Here is a 9093-nt window from a genome sequence, read left to right on the forward strand (position 1 = left end):
TTAGTTTCTGTTATGTGTCCCCGCTGCACTGATAGGGCCTGAGGAAATGAAAGTTAACCAGTAACAAATATTTTTGGGTCTGTCACTTTAAAGAGTCTTCAGTTGGCTTCCCTTATCATTGGAGATTATTTTTTTTGTGAGTGTGTTTTCTTTGCATATTCTTTGCATATGTATTGTTTCAAGGAGAAATGGTAGCTTCCTGGGTGTTGACATCTGAGGCAAAGTTTTAGATTTAACTTGAGGTCATCTTAGTCGGCTCAGGCTGCCATAATAAAATACCATGGACTGGGGTCTTAAACAACAGACATTTATTATCTCGCTGTTCTGGAGGCTCGGAGGTCCAAGATCAAGGTGTCAGCAGATTTGGCTCCTGGTGAGAGCTCTCTTCCTGGCTTGTGGATGGCTGCCTTCTTGCTGTGTCCTCACGTGGTGGAGTGAGAGATTTTTTGTCTCTTTCTCTTCTTCTAAGGGCACCAATCCCATCCCTGAGACTGTAGCCTCAGGACCTCCTCTAAATCTAATTACTCCCCACAGGCCTCACCTCCTAATATCATCATGTTGGAGGTTAGGGCTTCAGCAGATAAATTTGGGAGGCACAGAGTTCATACTGTTGATGAAAAAAGCCAAACTCTGAAATACTTGAAGAAGTTTATTCTGAGCCAAGTGTGAGGACCATGGCCCGTGACACAGCCTCAGAAGGTCCTGAGAACATGTGCCCAAGATGTTTGGGTTATACTTTGACTTTATACATTTTAGGGAGACAGAAGCTACAGGGAAAACATAAATCAATATGTGTGAGTTATATGTTAGCTTGGCCAAGAAAGGCAGGTCATCTTGAAGTGGGTGCTTTCAGGTCACAGGCGGATTCAAAGATTTCCTGATTGGCAATTGGTTGAAAGTGTTAAGCTTTGCCTAAAGAGTTTGAGTCAGCAGAAGAAATGCTTGGGGTTAAGATAATGGGGGTTGTGGAGGCCAGGATTCTTCTTATGTAGATGAAGCCTCCAGGTAGCAGACTTCAGAGAGAACAGATGGTAAATGTCTTTTATCAGACCTTAAAAGCTGTCAGACTTTTAGTTAAATCTCTCCTGGATCAGGAAAAGACTTAGAAAGGGAAGAAGATTCTCTGCAGAATGTAAATTTTCCCCACAACGGGTGGCTTTGCAGGGTCATTTCAAAATATGTCCAAGAAATATATTTGGCGGTAAAATACTTTCATTTCCTTTAGGGACTGTTATCTGTCACGTGATGTTATATCAGAGTCTCTGGCTTCCCCGACCCACTTCTCTTTGACACCAGCAGAAATCTAATATCTGTATCAGGGTCCACATAGACCAATGGCATCCAGCCCTGATGTCAGGCCATCTTTAGCCTCCACTGATCACCTGCCCACATTCTGCAAGTCAGCCTCACTCAACTTTCTGTTTTTCTTGCAGCCCAGGCTGTTTGGCACCTCTGGGACTTTGCACGTGCTCTTTCCACTTCCTGGTTCATTCTCCCCCTGCCTTGGCATCTGACTGAATCTTCCTCCTTTGTCAGGCCTCAGCTTAGATGTCACTGCTCTGAACCTGCCCCCAGTCCCCTGGTCTGAGTTAGGTGCAGCTTGTCCTCCCACAGGAGCTGGCCCACACCTGCCACCTGACTCCTGAATGCACCAGCAACCCCTGCTGGGGCTCCAACTGCTATTCAGATGGTGAGCCTTAGGCTGGAAGGACCAGGTCTGTCTTGTGAACAATTGTATCCTCAGTGACTGGCCCCAGGCATAGGGGGTGCTTCATGTAATACTTATTGAATGAGTCAAAAAGGTGAATTAAAGAATGTTGTCATCAAGTTCATAAGTCAGCCTCAGACTACTGGTTCTGACAGTCTTGGTAATGCTTTTGAAGTTGAGGTTTCTTTAAGCTGATTGTTGAAAACGGTTTACTCATCACAGGAGTTTATTCATTTACTGGTCCAAAAAGGATAAAATCATACAAATGGCTTTGTATTCTTTTGCTATTACAATACAGAAATTCATAGCATGGATTTTGGAGCCAGACTGTCTGCATGTGAGTTCCAACTCTGTCACTCAGAAGCTGCGTGACTTTGGGCAAACTATTTTTCTGTGCCTCAGTTTCCTCGTCTTTAAGATAAGATTCTAATAAAACGTATCTAATGATGTTGTGAGGATTAAATTAGTCTGTATTTGACTAATCCCTAAACACATAGAAGCACTGTATAAAATGTGTTAAATAAAGTAAATCAGGAATAAATCTCATAAACAGTGTGGTAGTCTCTTAGAAGTTCACTTCCTTTTGGAGTAAAGCATTGGCGTGGTTCTAGCACAAGGCAACTTCAGGACAAAAGTGAAGTTCATTTTCAGTGTGTGCCCACCCTCTATTTCTATCCCCTGTTTTACTTTCTGTGATGTTTTGTCTTGCAAAGTGTTATCTTCCTCTTCACCATCTAACAACAAATGCTTTTGGATTTGCCAAAAAGGCCAATTCATACTCTAGTGGAAATGACTGATAGACTCTAATGTGCTTCTCCAAAATTATTGTCTTAACATGAAGTGTCCTGATTAGCCTGGGGAATTCAGGAGGGCAGAAACCACATACTATACATGTCAATATCCTCCTTGACCCTGGTTCTCTACACCTCTAAGTGCAGCAGACATTGGCCAGCCCTATTTATCAAGTCTCCCAGGAAATAGTCAGGAGTGTGAGGGTTAGACCCATTGAACAGAATGCTGAGAACCTTGGAGACACATTGGGAAGAGAGGGGAAGAAGTGCCACCAGCACTGAATAACAATGGTTGAGTTTAAAATACAAAATCAGAATCCTGGTCAGCTTACACTGGCACTCCAAGACTATGGAGCCCTCAGATGCCACATGACCCAACCTCAAAGGAGAGCTGCGGTTTCAGACTCAGGGTGACAGCAGCCAATGATTTAGAAAGCAGAGCTCAGCGTGGGACCCATGGCAGGAGGCTGCTTGGAGTCTGTAAATGACGCCATTGTTTGAGGTTACATGCAATCAAAGAAGGAAAAAATCAGGAGTAGGCTTTGGGCGGGGGGAGCAGGGAAAAAAGAAAAACAAACCACTTAAAATTTTAGGGACATCTCTTGCCAAAAGCTTTTTTTTTTTTTTTTCAAATAAAAAAAAAACACCCCAATCTGAAGCCAATGAAGCAAACAGGAAAGCAGCGTCTGGGCCTGCTCTGAGGGCAGATGGCAGCCTCTTGGGTTTCAGAATGAGTTGATCATTGCGTAAACAAGGTGGCCTCTGGGCGGGGGCAGCCCGCTCTGTAAGAGCTCTTCCCCAACGGGCACTTGGGCCCTTTAGTGTCCACATTCTTCAAGCCTGGCAGTGCCCTGCCCTGGAGCCCCTTCAACTTCAATGTTGCTTGGCAACTTACAATGTGCTATTACGACCGTGTCTGTTATTCCCCATGATGATCCTGTGAACGTGGTGTGGATTAGTAGATCCATCTTATGGAAAGGGGTACCCTGGGTTTCAGAAAGGTAGCCTTGCTAGCTCAAGGTCAGGTGGAGAGGAAATGGCAGAGCCAAGCACAGGACACAGGCCTCTGTTTTGCCATTTAGCTAGGCAAGTGCAACAGGAAGGAAGGGGGAGGCATGCGTGACCCTGGGGAGGGCTGAGAGCCTTAACCATAACATCACCTTGGGGTTTGTTGAGTGTCCTTGAGTAAGCACGGGCTCTGGAACAAAAGAGCATGAACTCAAGCCCCAGATCCAGATCCTCCTAGCAGCATGACCTTGGGAAAGTTTCTGAGATTTCTGAGCCTTGGGTTCCTCATCTGTGAAATGGGGATAGTAGTAGGACCTGCCTTGTAAAGATGCGGTGGGAATTCAATGAGCTAAAGCCTATGAAATGTTTAGAGCCACTTCTGGCACACCCTGAGTGTTAGCTCTTATTGCAACATCCTTTCATGTAAACTCATTTAGGGTTTTATATTTATGCTGAGAGGGATTTATTTTTGTTTTTATTTTACAGATGATGAAACAAGACACAGAGAGGTTATTTTTCCCAAATCCAGTAAAGAAGCAGAGCTGGAGGTTGAACCAGGGCTTCCGATGCCAATTCTGGATTGCTCCTGGCTGTGCCATGTTGGTTCTGTATGCCAAAATTCTTGGACTTTCTTGCTATTGTTGACCCCCAGGTGTCTTGCTAGATGCTGCCGGGACCGACACTGAGCAGAATCATGACAGGAGTGTCCGTGTCCCTAGGCTTCCCTTTTTGCCCAATTGCCCTATATTGGTGGAGGCTCCAACCTGCCCTGCAAGATGCTGGGTGCTCTTCTGCATCTGACTTATTCTTCCGCTCTGATTTATGTGAACTTATTTCCAAGACGTGGTAATTAATCACCGCCTCAGCAAGGGGGATCTGGGGGGGCTGACAAAGCACTGGAGCCCCTATAGGATTCCACAAACATTGGGATAATCAATATTCCTATTGATATATTTATTCTGGATTCCCTGTGTACTTACTGGGTACTTGTTCTGAGTGCTCCTCCTGTGCCAGCTGCTGGGGATGCAATGGTGAGTCCAAGCAGACATAGCCCAGGAGCTCCTAGCGTTTGGAGTCCAGCAGGGAAGACTGATAGTAATCAGAGTAACAGTCATGAATGTGCAGCTACATACTGAGATAAGTTATCTGAAGGAAGCAAATCCAGCTTTGGGGAGACTGAGTAATAAAGAAAAAAATGATCTCAACTTGGAAGTCAGGGAAGGCTTCCTCAAGCCACTTAAAAGTGATGTTTGAGTTGCGATCTGAAAGGCAGTGAGAGTGAGCTAGTGAAGTGAGGATGGAAGAGCATTCCAGGCAATGGGAACAGCGAGTGCAAAGGCCCTATGGGGGAACTGACATTTTAGTTGGGTGAGCATGCAGAGGGCAAGGGGGAAGGACATGTGAGATGGGGTTAGAGGGGCCAGGGGTCATTTTAGGAGAGCAGGGTTGAATGATAGGGGGCAGGGAATCCACTAGAGAATTCTAATTTGAAGTGGTAGGGATGAGGTATTCATATTATTTAGTTTGTATTTGTAAAAGATCCCTCTGGCTGTTGAGTTGAGACTGGATTGGAAGGAGGTTAGAGTGGTGGCAAAGAGACAAGTCAGAAGGCTATAGATGTGGGCTGGGCAAGAGCTGCCAATACGTGGGACCCAGGTAGAGGTGGTGGTGCTGGACATAGATGGATTTGTGAGCTCTTCAGGAGTTAAAATCGACTGTTTCCTGTTCCAGGTACTATAGGAACTGGAGATACAATGATGAATAGGATATAGAAACCCATCTTCAAGGGGCTTACAGTCTAACAAGAGGGAGGCAGACGTGTAACAGATACATACATACAAATACAACTGGCCGTGATGGAGGATTGTAGAAATGGCCACAATATTTTGGACTGTATTGTACCCACACCCTTTGCAATGTGACTTCCTAGCTTTTCCATCAAGAGACTGGGGCTATTTCTCTATCCCTTGGATGAGGCCTGGTCTTATGATGTGCTTCTGTTGATAAAATTTGGTAGAAGTGATGTATGTCGGTTTTGAGCCCAGGCCTCAGTTGGCTTTGTGTGCTTCTACCATGTCTACAAATCTTGCAGAGTTTCTAGGAGAACAAACCCAGGCAAGCCTTCTTGATGATGAGAGACACATGGCCCAGTCATCTCTGTTCCTCTACCAGAGAGCAGGCCAAATACCAGATATGCAAAATAAACATCTTAGACTAGTTAACCCCTGGGTATCTGGCCACCTGACTGCAGATGCACAAGTGAGCTCAAGCAAGATCAGCCATGCCTGGCCACAATTAGCAGATGGGTTCAGCCAGCCCATAGATTTGCAAGCAATAATAAATGCTTATTGCTCCAAGCAGTGATTGCCAAACTACAGCCTGTGGGCTGACCAGCCACCTGTTTTTGTATATAAAATTTTATTAGAATTTAGTCATGACAGTTATTTATGCATAGTCTGTGACTCCCTTTGAGTTACAAAGGAAAACTGAGTAGTTGCAACAGAGATGCTGTAATCTGCAGAGCCTAAAATACTACCTTTTAAGAAAATGTTTGCTTGCCCCTGGTTTAGAAGGTATTCAGTTGTGGAGCAGCTTGTTACACAGCACTAGCTGCCTGATGCATAGGTCCTGGAATAAAGGGGCAGGTGAGGGCACAAAGGAAGGATTTGTTAGCTCTCCATTGACTATGACATAGCATGGTTGGGAGAGGCTCTGTAGAGGAAGTGATGCTAAATGTGTCTTCAGCCATGTGTAGACTTGGGCTCAGAGGGAAATGATGAGGAAATCAAGGGTCAGAATGATTGTGATCAGGCCAAGGTCATGTGGCAGGTCTCCTGATTCCTGTTTGGGGACACTTTTTCCCTTGTCCCAGTAGACAATTTAACATTTTGGTTAAGAGAGAGGAGGACCCTGGGGCCAGATAGAGCTGGGTTCATATTCCAGCTCTACCATTTCTGAGATAGATGATTTCACATTCTGGCTCTACCATTTCTGAGATAGATGATTTTGGGTAACTTACTTAGTTTCTCTGTACCTAAGCTTCCTCATTCATAAAATGGGGAAAATGACATTGATCTCACAGAATTGTTATGAAATTAAATGAGATGATGGGCAGAGGTTCTGGTATACCACTTTATAAAAGAATGCTGCAGAGATAAAGACAGCTTAGAAATACTTGCCATAAGGCTTTCTGTTTTAATCAGGGTGCGAGATTTAAACTAAAGGATGTTTTATCAGCTTCCTTTGCTGATTGCTCTACTGCTGAATTTGTAGTGGGATGGATGGTTTTGGGCATCAGTCATGTATACCCATGAACCCTATATCTCGTGGAGACCACCTGCTTCCCTTCTGGAATTATCTCACCCCAGAGACTGCCACCACCAACAGCTTCTTGGGGTCCCCACTCTGGGCTGCTCTCTGTCTGTTTCACAACCCACTGCAAATGGTGGGAGAGCCTGTGGGCTGAGGAGATTTGGTCACTTTGTGCATATCTCTAAGTTCCTGTTTCTCTGGGCTGGGACTGAGCCCATCCACATGCCCATTTAGATGATGAGGAAAAATGGAGGGTGTTGAGCTGGATTTAAGAAAGTGCTCCTCTGAGCATCTGTGATGTGCCAGGCCCTGTTCTGGGCTCTGGGAATTAGGGATGAGCCAGCCATGTTCCTCTTTCTTCCCAGAACTCAGAGTTTGCTGCAGGAGGTGGACCTGCAAATGGATGTTTTCAACACAAGATGGAGAGCGTAGCAGCAGAACAAACCCAGGGCTCCAGGGAAGCACAGCTTAGCTATGGGCTCAGGAAATGATGCTCAGGGTGAGTTTGAGCTGAGTCTTCTAGCATAAGTAGGAGTTTGCCCGATAAAGACAGAGGGGAAAAGGCATCCCAGATGGAGGAAGCAGCATGAGCAAAGGTGGGGTGAGGAAACAGCTCAGCCTGTGCAGTGTGTGCCAGGAGCTTGGTGTTGCTGCGCAGGGAGTCTGAGTCAAGGGAAAGGTAAAGCCAGCAGAGTAAGCAGGAGTGTAGACCACGTCGTCATCCAAAGGATTGAAGAACAGAGGGACCTGGCAGATGGGTGGTAGAGTAGATGTAGGGTGTAAGAGATTTCTGTGACCCTGGCCATGGGTCACCATAACGGGTGATGATTTCTGCTTTCTTGGCCTCCAGGAAAGGAGAGTTTAAGGAAGTTTGCAGCATCATATGGGTCTGTTCAATTCTGAAGCCCACTAAGATTTCACCATCGGGTTACATTCTATTTCTTACCAAACCTAACAGAAGATTTTATCATGTTGCTTCATAACGTATGGTGGGACACAGAGGAGGCTGATAAACCATACTGAGTGCATGAGTAGGGGATGGGGGAGAGGAAGAGAAGGTGGGGACATCCTATCCTGTGCCGCATGACTCCAAGAGGTGATAGTCAGGGTCTGGGGAGAGCATGTGTGGTTTGTGTGTATGTGTGAGGGTCTAGGGATAAGGCCAGTGATGGGCTCAGAGGAGAAGTTTGGTAAGCATTTGGAAATCCTTTCTACTCTTCCAGATGAATGAAGAAGTGAATCCAAACCTGGAAGTGGATATTTTTAAAAAAGTCCCATCATCATTTTGGGAGCTGAGATGTCCAAGTGTCACAAAAGAGAATTTCTCAATGAGGAACTGACCAGCAAGGGAGAAAAATACCCTTTAAAAACACTTCCTGCTAGAAGTCAAATGGTGGGCAAACAAGAGTTGCACCATCAATGCAGCATTCTTCTGGGTTCATTTTCTGACTTTGGAAGATGTTGGTTTCTACAAATGTAGCATTCTGCTCCCAGATCACCAGCTTCCCCAAACTCTAGCGACAGGAGTTGAAACTTTCAGTGGATCAGTTTGTGCAGGGCCTGTGCTGGCCTCAAAGGGTTGCCTGATGATGAATCTGCAGGGAACGAGGAGGGAGGGAAGGGCTTCCCAAGCATGCCAGAGGCAGAGTGACCCAGGACATAATAAGTCATGCATTGCATTCCTCTGCCACCATGCAGACTTGTGGTGGCCATTCCAAACCACTGGAGAGAAATTCCATTTTATTCTTAGTGATTTTTGCATGGGAGACAGCTGACGTTCAGATCTGGGCTCATAATCTTCCACTTTCGTCAATCCTGCAGGAAGAGTGGGCTTTGGCCAATGGCCATTAACCTCCTGCTGCCTGGCAGACCCTTTGTAAGGCTCAGGGATGAACGACAGGATGGCTGAGGGAATGGCCTTTGAGTTAGACCTCCCCTGACACCCCGGGGAGCCCAGGCTCTCCCCTCACCAGTTGTGTCACTTTGGGAAAGCTATTCACCTTCCTCAGCTTCGGTTTCCATATCTGAAAAATAGTACCCATGCTCATCTCATAGGAAGTAAGTGATACCATGATTGTACAGTGCTTGAGGCATGCTCAGCGCACAGTGAGAGCTCCAGAGGAGGCTCCGTGCATGCTGTGTTCATGACGACACTACATATGCCCAGATTGTGTTCACACAGGCGCATGCCAAGAATCCGTCAGCGTTCTCCGTCTGGGGGGAGGTAGACATGGGGTGTTTTGGGAAAACAAGGAAGAGATTCCTAACTCACTT

Source organism: Pan troglodytes, chromosome 7 (genome assembly GCF_028858775.2).
Source record: "Pan troglodytes isolate AG18354 chromosome 7, NHGRI_mPanTro3-v2.0_pri, whole genome shotgun sequence".
In the NCBI taxonomy this organism is placed as follows: Eukaryota; Metazoa; Chordata; class Mammalia; order Primates; family Hominidae; genus Pan; species Pan troglodytes.